This window comes from Anser anser, assembly GCF_964211835.1.
Source record: "Anser anser genome assembly, chromosome: 6".
NCBI classification, from domain to species: Eukaryota; Metazoa; Chordata; class Aves; order Anseriformes; family Anatidae; genus Anser; species Anser anser.
In genome coordinates this window covers 23,451,236-23,465,262 of record NC_139726.1, presented here as the reverse complement: position 1 = coordinate 23,465,262, position 14,027 = coordinate 23,451,236, and the positions used below count along the sequence as shown (strand labels likewise).

Genomic DNA, 14,027 nt, shown 5'->3' with positions numbered 1-14,027 from the left:
TAAAAACATCTTTCTTTCACAGGAGTCTCTGTGTAACAGCATGTAAACACTTTTGTATAAAAATGATTCCCCTAAAGCAGTTGATTCCGCTAAAGCAATTCAGGCCAATTACCTACTTTGTAATTATGAGATCTTGACACAAGTGGAAAGTCAAACCTCTGAAAAAAATTTGCAGTTAATTTACATGAGAGAAAAGGTATAAAAAAATGTACATTCCGTGTGCATTTGGATGTGCCTGTTATTTGACTAATCTTATTAGTCTCCCTTTTTGGGGAAGACCTGAGGATTTGCAATTCATTCTTGTTGCAATTCATTCTTGTTGCAATTCATTCTTGTTGCAATTCATACATCTCAAAACCTATCCCATCATTCTGTTTTGCAAGTAGCTGTCAGAGCCTGCAATGTTGTTGAAATGTCCCTCCCAAAAATTATATTTGCCCAATACAATATGAATCTGCAGATTTGCAGGTATTTGGTGACAAGCTTGCATAAATTTTGTTTGAGCCACTTCTCTGTTTCCTGCATGAGAAACCCGTATATAGCATCAGCCACACCAGTATCATACCCAGCACCGAGCAAACCTTCCTTAGGGTATACTTTCCAATTCTTAATTATTTAAATACAATACATGGAAGTGTACATTCTTAAGTAGTATTCAAAATGCATACATGTATATTTAATTTATATTAATATTTTATCTTCAAGGACAACCTTTGCAAATCATGCAAATGGTCATTCTGATTTGCAGGAAGTCTAGCCAGCATTGCAGAAGGCCAGCTCAGACTAGCTGGGAACTCCTGACCGAGCTCAGAAATGTTGTATTCCTAGGGTGGGAGCAGGTACAGGCTGCCCAGGAGGAATGTAGAGACATTGTTCCAATGTGCAGAGAAAGAGTTAGGAAAGTGAAAGCTCAGCCAGAGCTCAAACTAGAAAGGGATGTGAAGGGGAACAAGAACGATTTCCATAAATGTACTGGCAGCAAAAGAAAGACTATGGATAATGCGGACCAATGTTTAGTGGGTCAGGGAACATAATGACAAGGAACATGGAAAATGCCAGAGTACTCCATGCCTTTTTTGCCTTTGTTTTTACTGGTAGGATCTTCCCTCAGTTCTCTCAGGCTGCTGAGCCTAGTGGTGGAGTCTGTGGGAGTAAAACACTTCCTACAGCAAAGGAAGATTAAAGGACCAATTAAGCATACTGGACATACAAAGAAAGTTTAACATCTTTGTTAACAGCTCAGACAACAGGACAGGTGTACACACACTGCAAGTTTGTGTACAATACTAAATTGTGGGGAGTAGTCAATACGCTGGCAAGCAGGGATGATATTCTAAAGGATCTCAATGGGCTGATGAAGTGGGCTGACAGGGAATTCATGAGTTTCAGTAAAGGCAAGTGCAAAGTCCTGCAAATGGGACAAAGTAACCCCACCCAACCATACAGCTGGGCAATGACTGCATAGAAAGCAGTGATGCAGAAAAAAACCCGGAGCGCCCGGTAGACAGGAAGCTGAAAAGGAGACAGTAGTGTGTTTTTGTGACAAATAAGGCCAAGAGCATACTGTACTGTAATAGCAAGGGTATAGCCAGGAAGACAAGGACAGTGGTTATTCCCAGCACATCTAGGGCATTTTCTCAAGTTTGAGGCTTTCTGGCACAAAAAGGATGCTGACACACTGGAGCGAGTCCAGCAGAGGCCACCAAGGTGGCCCCTGGAGCACATGATGTATGAGGAGAGGCTGAGGGGAGTAAGATTATTCAGCCTTAAGGAAAGAAGGGGGGGATGTAATTGCTGTATACAATGATTAGAGGCTGATCAGGGCTGTAGAAAAGACAGACTCCTCTTGGAGCCAAACAGTGATGTGACGAGGAGATAATGCAAGTTTCAACACAGGAAATTTTCATTTGATATTAGAAAAAAAATAATTGTGAGGGTAATTAAACACGGGAATAGAGGGCCAGGGAGGTAAAGTCTACATCCCTGGAGACTATCAAAACTTGTCTGGATGAGACCCTGAGCAGTCCCGTCTAGTTGGACCTGTTTGGAGCGGGAGGCTAAATCAAGTGACAACTCAGAGATTCCTTCCAACATAAACTATTGTATGATTCGGTGATATTGCAACAAATTCCTTACTAAATATTGACAGAATCAGTCAATATTACTCTGTTAGAGCCATTTACAAGGTGTTTTGTCAAAGATCTATCTGTCTCCGTACTATAGATTAATGATGTTTTCATTATCAGACTGTGTCTTACCCAGAAAGTAGCTATTTCTAAAAACAGTGTATATTTTAAAATAAGAATGGCAAAAAATACAGGCCGAGATCAGAGTCTAGTTGTTATGTTTGTTTCACTAAAGATAGAGAGGATGAATTGGGCCTAAAATGTTTTTCTGGTGAAAGCAGAATAACACTCTCGACAGTGAGGGCAATCCCATCAACACCGCAAACATAATCAGAATTCCAGACTTCATCTTAAAATATCTATTTCATAAAGTCTGGGTATTGTAGGTTGACTTGATGTTTTGTATGAGCTTTAAATTGTGTCAGAGATCTCCTCCTTCATGCATTTGTACCATATCCCTGTAGAGACATGACAGTGTTGATCCATCATGTTTGCATGTTGCAAAAGATCCTGTTTACTAGTGGCTAGGTATTTCCAGTTAGCACAGTCCTGTATTTCTGTCTGCAGGAGGTGACTTACTTCCCCAGGGCTGTAGGTTTCAGCTGGGAAATAGAAATCTATTCGGAATATTAGTTAGGAGTTAGGTCTCATCTGCCTATCGGGGTAAAAACCTGCTACTTCTGGGGGCAAAGCAGGAGTCCAGTTTCACTACAATAATACTGAAGAAACTCAGTTGTCTCTTGCTTTGAGCTGAAGACAGATGATCATATGTATGAAACTGCTGAGTAGGAAATTCTCCCTACTATTTATTATGTCCCAATAGTGGGATATAATAGGATTTGATGAAGAGAGAAGCCTGTGACAGAAAACACATCATTACACTTAAATAAAGTGTTTTTCCCCCTTAATTTTAATGTAGATTTTGCAATTTTCATAAACAATAAAATCAAAAGATCACTTGGGTACAAAAATAAATTTAACATTTTTGTAATATGGCTGTTACTAAATAACTATATTTAATAGTTACTATATTTTCTACTAAAATTTTATTTTTTTTTAACAAAGAGAAAGTATAGACCCTCTCTTATACAGACTTTTATATTGTGTTAGAAATGGCCAATTGAAACATAATATTTCTTCAAGTTTTCCCATGCAATTGAGTCTTTTGTTTTTCATCCAAACATAGAAAGGTCATACAAAAGACCTGATCTAGACAAAAGACCTGACAGTAGTGTGGGTAGAGAGAATGTGAGATCTATGTCAATTCTTCCTAGTTCTTGTAGATTTTCCAGGTAGAAGAGACTGTTTCTTATTTGGAAATGTGTGGCTATAGCTAAAGTGTTCCATAGCTTTTCCTTTCTCGAGTGGTCCAGAAACACCATAACAAGTTGCCTTGCTCATTCCAGGCTTCATTTAAGAAGGATTACTCACATAAAGGAGGACCAATCTTGGCCACAATGGTTGTGTGCTTTTCTCTAGAAAGCCTGGTCAAGTAACCTTGAAGATCAAAACTGTTTTACGAGGTGTATATTTAGGTTATTTTCTGGAATTGGTCTGTATGAATAATTGATTCTGTTTTTGTTTTGGTTTGGTTTTTTTTTGTTGTTTTTTTTTTTTTTTAATGGGTCAAATTCCCTATGAATGAGATGAGGAGATAGAATTTTACCGAAAGTAATATGTAAACCGAATAAATGTCATAACTTATTGAATGCAAATTTTCCTGGGGCCTCCTATTCAAAATTATCATGGAATATCTGTGTGACTCCTGCAACAGCAAGAGCTACAGCTTAATTTGGTATTGGCCAGAAGGCATTTCACCTCCTCTTTATTAAAACTGCTGCGTTTCAGTTTTGTGTACATCTAGTGGAATGAAGATATAAATGGAACCATTTGGTTACCTCCTCCAACTCATTTTCATTTTCTGGATCTTTTTCCTGATGTGTCTTTGTTATAGTGATCCAGTGGGCAGGTTGAATGGGGTGATGGGAAGCTGATGTGGTTTTGAATAACAACTCAGCATCATGCCGAATTGGATTAAAACAACATACACATTCTTGTAGATGAGTCACTGTGTGAACTGTCAACAGATTGTGAGATACATGGGGTGTATTGCCTTGGATAAGGATAGCTGCAATATAGGGTTTTCATGCCAGTGAAATACTCGGTATTCACCACAGTGGGATGGATACAGGACACTCATTCTCAGGAACATGTATTTTTGTTGCTACATACCAAAGCTGTTCAACGTAATGCAATCTTTTTACAAAAAGAAAGGGGAAAATATAAGAGATGCATCCATGGCAGTGATCCCCATGGCCTGAAAAAACAGACCCTACTGGAAGAGTCCCAAAATAGAGGAAGAAAACATTATTTTCCACCATTGCAACTCATGGGAAAGTAAAAGCACTTCTTTCTTTGTTTTCTTTGTATTTTGGGGTCAGTAATAAGCACGGGATATGTCATGTATCTAGTAAGTTGTTGGCCAGTAGGGAAAGACATGGCTTTTTAGTGGTTGCTCTGGTGCCAAATGCTAATTGCAAGACTGTAGACATCTTGTATACTGTTCCTTCAGGATACACCTTCAGGATAACCCAGCATTTACAAAGTAGTGAGTTAGACACTGTGTTCATGGACCAAGGCATGTGCTCCAACTGTGCACTCCCTCAGACCTGGGAGCAGTCTGCATTTTGCAGCTGAAATGTTGATCAGGCCACGAGATAGCCCCGTATTTTAACTGCTTTCAGCAGTTCTTAATACTGATGTCAGTCCCAGCTCTCTTGGTGAGCATGCACAGAGATCTGCTTGTGCAGCCTTTGCAGGCATACAGGCACCTCAGCCACCAGTATTCCCTCAAAATGCTTGCTGCCTTTTGCTCACAGCCTTTGTACGGGAAGATGCAGCCTGGTGATTGAGGAATGGAGCTGTGCATATCCCTTCATGTGGGAGCCGCATTCCTGCTCCCTGTGCAGCTTCCCTCGGCCTGCCTCCTTGCTATGCCCTTTGTGCTGCCTCCTTGCTCCCTCCCCTTCCTCTCTTCAGGCTCTGCTAACAGCAGTGCAAAACTGATCTGGCTCCGGAGCTGTGAAATAGCAGCAAGGGATGGGGACGCTAGTCAGTTTGATTTCTGTTGCTGGGCTGACAGGGACACAAAATGGAGGGGTGTGATGGAGAGGGAGAACACAGAAAGTGTAGGAGTAGGACTAACGTGTCAGGAATGAAAGGATGGAGAAAAATCAGACAGCAAAAGAAAGGGAAGTAGCTGTTAGAGGTGGGGAGAGAGAAGAACAGCAGTAGTGGAAAGAAATCAAAGCAGGAATAAAATTTACTCCTATGCTAATCGCACAGGAGATGGAGGGTAAAATTCAACAGGAAATGCTGTGTGTGGCTTTGTGGCAAGAGTAAAGAGAGTAGTTAAAAGAGATTTCTTATCAAATAGGAAGAGGAAAACTGACCTGCTCAAAACAATCTAGGGAAAATTAGGAAGTACAGCGATTTTGCACAGAGTTCAAATTTTCCCTATAGATCTATCAGCAAGGGCTACTTCATACTTGGCAACATCAGCACTATTAGACCTGAGAGTTCAGATCACAGCTCTAGTCCTCCTCATATAATGAAATTTTCTTTAAAATAGTACAGTGTGGGTTTCTTTTGTATGTTTTTAATATGTATTTGAATCCTGTTTTTATGGGGCTAAATCTAGTTTCCAAAAAAAAAAAAAAAAAAACAAAAAACTGTGATCTTCAAGAGATCATGGGAGTTTAAGAACTGAAGCTTTATAAATTCAGCACAGCTGGTGACAGAATTCTGTGAGCTGGTACCGCTGCAACATACTTCACTGGCCCGTGACAGACAGTGACCAGTTAGATGAGACAGGTGAGAGGTTAGATGGGAAATCCTGTGGCCCGGAAGCATTTTATCCTCTACATATTTGAAGACACTGAAGTGGTCCTGTTTCATGTTTAGTCTGAAGCTGTGTCTTGCTAAGGGTGATTGACAGTACTAGGGGACTTAGCAGCTCCTCTCCCCAAGGAGCAGTGGCAGCGAGCCAAGGCTGAGAATGAGTGCCACAGAAGTAAGGCAGTGAGAGCGGTGAAGGGATACAATTACAGGATGATCATTTTCTGGATGGATAGTAATACTGCTTTCATAATCCATCTCTGAAGTGCAGTAAGGGAGTGGCACCCATACAGTGTTTTGATGCCAATGTGGTAACACTGCCAAAGCATTCATCTGCAATTGTTACTAAGAGGTTGTGTGCAATCAAAATATAGAATGACTGTCAAGCTCTCCAAGGTTAAGTACCCTCAAACTAGAATATTTCTTTATCATCAGTATTAGTACCACCTCATCCTAGAGATGTTCCTAGCATATCAAGCTGAACAGTTAAAATGACAAATAATCCATAAATTTAAGGATGGCCTTTAGCAACCCTCAGCCTTTACTCAGCAGTAAAACTTCAGCTGGATGTCTGTACTGGTAGCTATGTGTGTAAGGAGTCATGGCTGTAGCTACTAGTATTAACGCATACCCAGGAAACCACACCAAAAAAAATCTTTAGACAGTTTGGACAGCTTTTTCTATTATATATGCAAAAGACCTAATCAATATGAAATGCTCTAATAAAAGGATCTCTTTTTCTTAACATTTTCACTGGATCATATGTCATAATAAAGCTAATTTCTTGACAAGACTGAAAGTGAATGGAGACACAAGTGTAAATAATGTCAGGAATGAAAGACCTTTAGAAACTTCTCTGCAGCCTCTGCTCCACGTGAGGGGAGAATTTCTTTGAAACCTAGCAGCAAGCACGCTTAAAAATAAAATGCAGTGGAAACCCCACCCAAGCTGTATGTTCTCTCTATACACTTCCTCAAGAGAGGAGAATGAAGCAAAGATGATGGATGTTAGTCTCATCAGTTAATGTGCTACTCAATGGAGTTTAGACGCTATGGGGATGAAGGCAGCTTAAGAGCTTCTATGGACTATGAAAGAATAATTCTATCACTGCCAAAGTATGTAACACCTGCTCATGCAGGGGTTCTGACACTAGAAAGAAATCTTCAGCAAGGTCATAAGAAAGAGCTTCACTTTAGGGGTGCTCAAATATGATTATTAAACAATCATGATAATATCACATTAAATAGAAAATCACAATAAGAATTGAATATCATGATGAAAATTAGGTAGAAAATAAGCCCATTAATCTTCCTCAGATAAAGAAAGTAACAACCTGGCTGACATCGAGCACCTTATTAGAATAAAACAGCTTTAATTAGTTAATGGAAATCAACTTAAAATATGTTTGTTGATCCATCCTTGATTTACTAAAATGTATGGGCTTGAGCCTGTGCACCGAGTTCTGATGAGATAATACATGCCCAGTAGCAACACAGTGAAAAAAAGGACCTGCCACCCCCATTCATTCCAGGCACCAGCAAGGATACCTGAGCTTTGTCTTTCTGCTATGCTCCTTCGAGAGATTCTGCTGGAAACACAGCAGGTGGGTTCTGAACCACTCAGATGAAGAAGGGGAAGAGGGAACTGATTCTAAACTTCCCACATCTCAGAAAAATCTTCTGACCCATGAATTGTGAAACAAAATGGAAACACCTATATATTTTTTGAAAGACCACATAAGCCTGCTCTCCTCAGTGTTTCCAAGTAATTAGCACTACGTGGCTCCTGCTTGGCATACTGATGCTATAGATCCCGTGCAGAGGTAGCTAGCCCTCATTTGTTCTTTCATACACCAAGGTCCTGCAGATGGGTTCTAGGTACCAGGTCAAGCCCTGTGAAAAGCCCCCACTCTTCAGTATCATGTGCTCCTTTGGTTCTAGCCCAGGTCCTCTGGGCGTTTAACATCCTCATTGCCAGTGCAAAGCTCTTACATCAGTTTCAAATTACACAGGAAGATGACCATTTCATTAAATGCTTTGGTGAGATTTATAGAGAGCCCTAAATGCACTTTGTGACTGATACTGGACACTAATTCCACTAGGTTTTGTGTTTAGAGGAGTTTACACTGTTATTACTTCGCTGGTCAAAGGTTATGCTTCCTGCTCTCCATCAACGCAGCAGGCCTTTAAGTGTTTTCAGATATTAGTCAGATCACCTTTTTGCAAGAACCTTGCTAGAGAGAATGTGCCCGTGACAGCAAAGTTATAGCTGTACTGGGAAGACATATCCAAGTCTTCCTAGTATGTGGGACTAACCACACACTTTCATCTTTTGAGAACTTGTGGGAGTGTTTTTATGTCTGTGTTCTCATACAACTATTGGCATAAATCATCATACTTGTAGCCCATATCACAAATTTTAGAAAATTGTGTAGCAATACTGTTAATAAAAGCTAAAAAAATAATCAAAACTACATATTTGTCACAGAAGAGTTTATACAATGTAACACTGAATCCCTTCTGCTAAGGGGATAAGACCGTAAGTCTGCAGGGGCAGGCAGTCTTACAAGAGACAAATTATCCTGTTTAAATTTAACACTTTATGTTTACAAGATTTTTTTTTTAAGTAGCCACATAATTATTTGTCTTTTCTACTTCTCCTAGTTCTTTTCTTATTAGACATTCAATCCTCTAAGAATTCATTGTGACAGAAACCCAATATGTTTGAAATGCCAAAGAGATCCTCCATAGCTGAATTACAGCCCTTGGACACTCACGTCATCTTAGCTCATGTGTCTGGGGCAGTTTGAAATAATGCCCACTCTAAAGTCAGCCTGCGTGAGCTGAATAGCACTCTATCTTTACCTCGGTTCGGACCATCTCAAAAAAAAACATAGCAGATTTCTGTAGTCATCTTTTTTGGTTCCCTCTTTGAGCTGATGCAGCATACTTTGTGCTGAGTTGTGAAGAATATTTCCTTCTCCTCTCATCACACTTTCTTACTGTGGTAATTAAGCCCCTTACCATAAATTACAAGGCATGACCAAATCTATCTTTATGCAGAGGTGGTGGTAGTGCTCCCTCTCAATGAACTTTTTCAAAGGTAACTAAACAAACCTTTCAGGGCCCATCCACTCCACTAGCCACCTCACATTCTTCATCCCAGTTTTCATCTTTGTTTCTTCAGACAAACCCTCCAATCTCACATCATTCCCCTGGGGCAAACTTTGAAGGTCAACTAATTTAGCAGAGTGAAGTTTAATTTGCTGAAGGAGAGGATTATTAATTTGTTCTGGTTTCTTTTGTTGATTTTCCTGGTTTCCTATACACAAATCACAGATGCATATGCAAAGGCCAGACTAGTTTCAAGTGCCTGAAATGTATATGTTGAAACATAACACTAATTTTGTCTTTGGGGACTTTTTGCTTTTTCAAATTCTGTGTGTTTCTGCTGGTGTCAGTTTGTTAATCCAAGAAACCATTGCTGGCATGAGCAGATCATGAACATCAACTGTGAGGCTCATTCCTGATAAATCAGACAGCAGCTTTATATATATATACACAAATGAACTCCAAACAGAATTATATTTTACAGAAAATATTTTGGTATTTATTCTAGCAAACTTAAATCCTGCTAGGGATTTAACTGGCAAGCAGCCAGCAAAGACCTTGAGTACCTTATCAACTTGTATTTGTTGCAATCATTATACTTCCAAAGGTGTGATACGTACCACAGTTATAGACAAAAGAGTGTCCGAAAGAGCAGTCCCAGCTTTGTCTAAGAAATTTGTGGGCTCATTGTAGCAGAGCTCATTGCTAGAAGGGGTGCTTTGGTGGGTTACAGTGAATTTGGGTTAGAAGACAGAGCTCAACCCAGTGTGTTCTGTAAATTTTGTATTTTGCCCAATCTCCAGAACTGTGAAAACTTTTTTCCTCCCAGACCATTAGGTCTTCAAAGCAGAGACGCAGCCTTTGCAAGTATTTACTTGGGGACTCATAAGATACAGCCCTGGTGCTACTAGTCTTCATTTCCAAATTTACTCTCGCTTGAGAAAGCAGTATGGGTCTGTGTACAGAGTGAAAGGAAGTGCGACGTGCAGGGCAGCAGCACTGCCTGTGACCATGAGCCCTGTGTGTGCTGCAGAGCAGCAGCAGCAGCAATTCAGAGCTCAGCACGTGGCTGCTGTGGAGGAAGTCAGATGGACGCTGAAGTTTTCCTGGTAATGACTCTGCCAGCTTCACACACTTGTTGATGCCTACCCAGCTGCGTATACCTCCTCTGAGTATGTTGGAAATCTCACATACACAGCTCCAATATTTTTTTTAATTCCAATTTTCCCATTCACATTCTTATACCAGCTTTTCCTGGTCCAGAGACAACTGGCACAGAGCTCAGCAGTGCCTTGATCTCAGGGTAGCAGTCAGAGAAAGCATACAGTAGATTTGTCCTTCACCTTTGCTGTTGCTTTTATTATGACAATCCTTGAGGTTCCTAGGGTATTAACCACAGGAGAGCTGAAGATTCAATTTGTCCAATGCTCTCTTTACCATCACTACAGAATTCAGCCAAACAATACCTAAGACATTGGTGATGTCCATTTCTAAAAGTGTAGTGACAGTATTAATAATTAATTTTAATGATTTATAAACATACCTTACAGAAAAATAAGAATTTAAATTCAAATTTCTCATTACAAATATTTTTTGTGACTAAAATTAATGAAAATACTATATTGGTTGAAGGGAAGACATGACAACATTGCTTTGTTTCATCAGCACAAGCAAGAATTTTCATCTGCAAATAATAACGGCTGAAAGAAAAGCCAACGAGCCTCTTTTCAGGGAGAGGTAAGACTTCCAAATATTCAAGTTCAGATGTGAACTTGTGTGCATTTGATACTGAAGAATTCAAAAAAGAAAACCTGGTGTAAGGGAAGAAATAAAATATGATGTAGCTGGTCCTGATTCCAGTTCAGAAATTCCGTAGGAAGAAGACAACAAATGTTCTGCTGCAAGAGGAATATTTGGGGCTTACCGCAAATACCAAATGACATCAGTGTTTTCAGTGCTGTGTTGACAGAAGTGCCAGTTGCTCTGAGTTGTATTTGCACGCCTCATGCTCATCATGGTATATCCCTACACAGATGTTTTGCACAGCAGGAAAGAACAGAAAGAAAGGAAAAAAAAAAAAAAGGAATTTCTTTAGAGCAATCTTTTTGAGCTATGTTTTCAGAATCACAGACTTGCAGTAAAACAGAAATGGTTTTGAAATGAAAAGTGAATATGGCTAAGAATTTTTTGGCTCAATACTCTGCCTGACTACTTGAGTCACATTTAATTCTGCCTTAATTTTGACACAGCAAAGCAAGTCAAGAAATTTCATGGTCTGAGTTGTACTGTTTGCTACTTTAGGAGCATTAAAGCATAGCTAACTGCAGCAAGTTTCTCCCTATCTGAAGACCATTTTCTGCTGTTCATGTTTCCTGTTAAATATTTTGCGATCACCATATTTTATGATGATTTAAATGACTTTAATCACTGATGGTTTCATAAAGTTGCCCACATCATCTTGTAAGCAAACATTAAGATGAAGTTCATTTGTTTGTTGTTGTTTTGTTTTTTCCTTGATTTCTCCACTAGTCTGTATAAGCTCTTGTACGGTCCTTACCACACTATCTAAGAACCACCCAGAAGTGCGTCAAACAACATGACTAACATTTCACATGTGGTTTGGTCTTTCTTCAGCCCACTCCTTGGGGAGAAAATTGCATGCATAATGGAACATTTAGCTTTGGCAGAGTTTTATTTTTTAATTGTTGCTTTTTCTTTCTTTTTTTTTTAAGCCTGTTCCACGTGTTTATTTGAAAATTGGAAAATTATGTCTTGTACTTTTAGCAGAAGTGGGTGATATTTGTGCTGATCCTGAGTTACTACAAGAGCTCATTCTTGGCTGACTCTTGAAGTTCTGGGTTCTTTAAACTCAAGCATTTCCATTTATTACTTCAAAGACAAGGCCTAATGTCTGAAATTTCACTGGTTATCCTCTAGGAGTTAGAATAGGCAACAGAGGATCGATTTGATGTGCTTACAATGCCTGGGGTTATTACAAATCTTTCCATACCATCCTTTCTGATAAATATGAAAGTATTGTGGGATATTCCTTTGGTTCTCAGTGTTGTTTCTGCATGGTATGTCAAGCTCCTATTCCATATTCTGCAGCTACATTGTGAGCTTCTTTTGAAGCAATGTATTGATTTTAAAATTGCTCTCTTGACTTCTTCATCATTGTCCATTTTTATTTAATTGATTTTCTTTCTACATAAGCTTCTGGAGGCTCTGTGAAGTAAAAGTGGGGAAAAAAAGACAAACAGCAACCAACAGCTGGTTTCTTGCTTCTGGTTAAAGCCCCCACTGAATTTCTCAAAGATAAGCTATTAGTGCTAATTTTCTAAACACAACCATCTTTGGTTAATATTGTCTTTATGCCCTGTATCTAAACTCCAACTGATCTCTGGAATCAATATTCTCTTGCGCTGTGTCTTTATGGCGTACCTTATGATGCTATGTGTTGTTAAAGCAGTTTATTGCTATCCTCGTAGGGTTTGTTTATGCCAGGCAAAGCAGCTAATATGCACGTTTGTGTGTACAACACCCACACCCATTCTCACTCATACGTAGTCAGTAGTCAGTAATAAAAGCACTTTGCTGCTAAATAAATTGAAAATAGTATTAATGCAATAAATGTCCAAGCAGGATTGATTCTGTGTATTTTATAGCATCTGCTATTGCTCTTTGTTTTCAAGCTGCTAATATCTTCAAGTCTGCATAATATTGTTATTTCCAGATGCAATACTGGAGTTTGTCTGAGAGTGCCAATATTGGCTTGTATTATTTAGATTTAAGCTTAGGCAGAGATTAACCACTCCATGTGTGAACAATTTCTTATAGCCTGCATTTCTAAAGTACATCTTAGTTCTTACTTTTATTCATTTTCTATAAAATGCAGAAAATGTCTATCTACTGTTCCTTGAATTTAGTAAAAACTACTGAAATTCAACATAAAAGATCAAATGTATGTATAGTGAGGACAGCGATAACTTTAAAATTATGAAGACAAATTAAACTAACTCTGTAGTAGGAGAAACACCTCTTTGTCCCCCTCTGATTTTTGTTACATTTGAGGAGAATGTTACATGGTATAATAGCACGCTATTATTCTATGTTTACTCCTTCTATGTAGTTCATTTACAAACATAAGGCACAAGAAAGCCGTGATTAGAGTATATAGGTATGGAAAGACATGTTACCAGTTAATGTAATGAAGCAGCATAATTCATTCTTTGCTGTCTACATTATGTAGAGGGAAGCAAATGTACATTAATCATGCAGAAAGCAGGAAATTGAGATGTATGGAAGGGAAGAGTGATATGATACATGAACCCATCCCCCAGCCTCACATAGCTGGCAACAGGTCCATTTTTGAATAATGCATATTTTGACAGATATGTCATTTGACAGGCAGGGCTGACCAGAAGGGATGTAAGGAAGCAGCCACTTATTAGGAAGAGAAAGGAGGGAACAGAGCGTGATTACATCTAATGCAAGTAATACTGACCCAGTTAGCATCCGCTAATGCAGAGGTGCTGGCTAACTGACAGCTTTCAGGCAGCAGCCGCCCATGGGGAATCGTCACAGGGCGCGGACGTTCCTGGTGTGTGATGCATCCTGCAAGGGCTGCTACCAAGGCTAAGGCTGCTCAGCACAGTCCAGTCTCAGCTTCCTGACAGCCCTGCTCTGCACGATTCCTACACGGAGAGAGGGGGGATGGGAAGCTGACTTTGTACTGGTTTGTCCTGGGGCAGAATCAAAATTCAGCCTGCAGGATGCTACCTGTGGGAAAAGCAAGGGAGCAGGCCCTGCAGCCTGCAGGGAAGGGGGAAGCCAAGGGGCAGAACTCCTGCAGAGGGTACAGAAGTGCAGAGAAGCTCCCAGCCCCTCCACTCAT

At 39.7% G+C, this 14,027-nt stretch overlaps 2 protein-coding genes across 8 annotated transcripts in view; one reads left to right on the top strand and one right to left on the bottom strand.

Moving 5' to 3' along the window:
* The window catches only part of LOC310901464 (uncharacterized protein), a 425,578-nt gene that overhangs the window by 357,023 nt on the left and 54,528 nt on the right, over window positions 1-14,027 (top strand). The gene's annotated exons all lie outside the window — the stretch shown is intronic.
* The window catches only part of LOC310901465 (uncharacterized protein), a 102,824-nt gene that overhangs the window by 67,328 nt on the left and 21,469 nt on the right, over window positions 1-14,027 (bottom strand). The window contains exons 2-3 of the mRNA XM_083841084.1: window positions 13,638-13,827; window positions 11,058-11,158 (exon numbers count right to left, since the gene is read on the bottom strand). The gene's annotated coding sequence lies outside the window, so the exon portion shown is untranslated. The remainder of the gene's footprint in view (window positions 1-11,057; window positions 11,159-13,637; window positions 13,828-14,027) is intronic.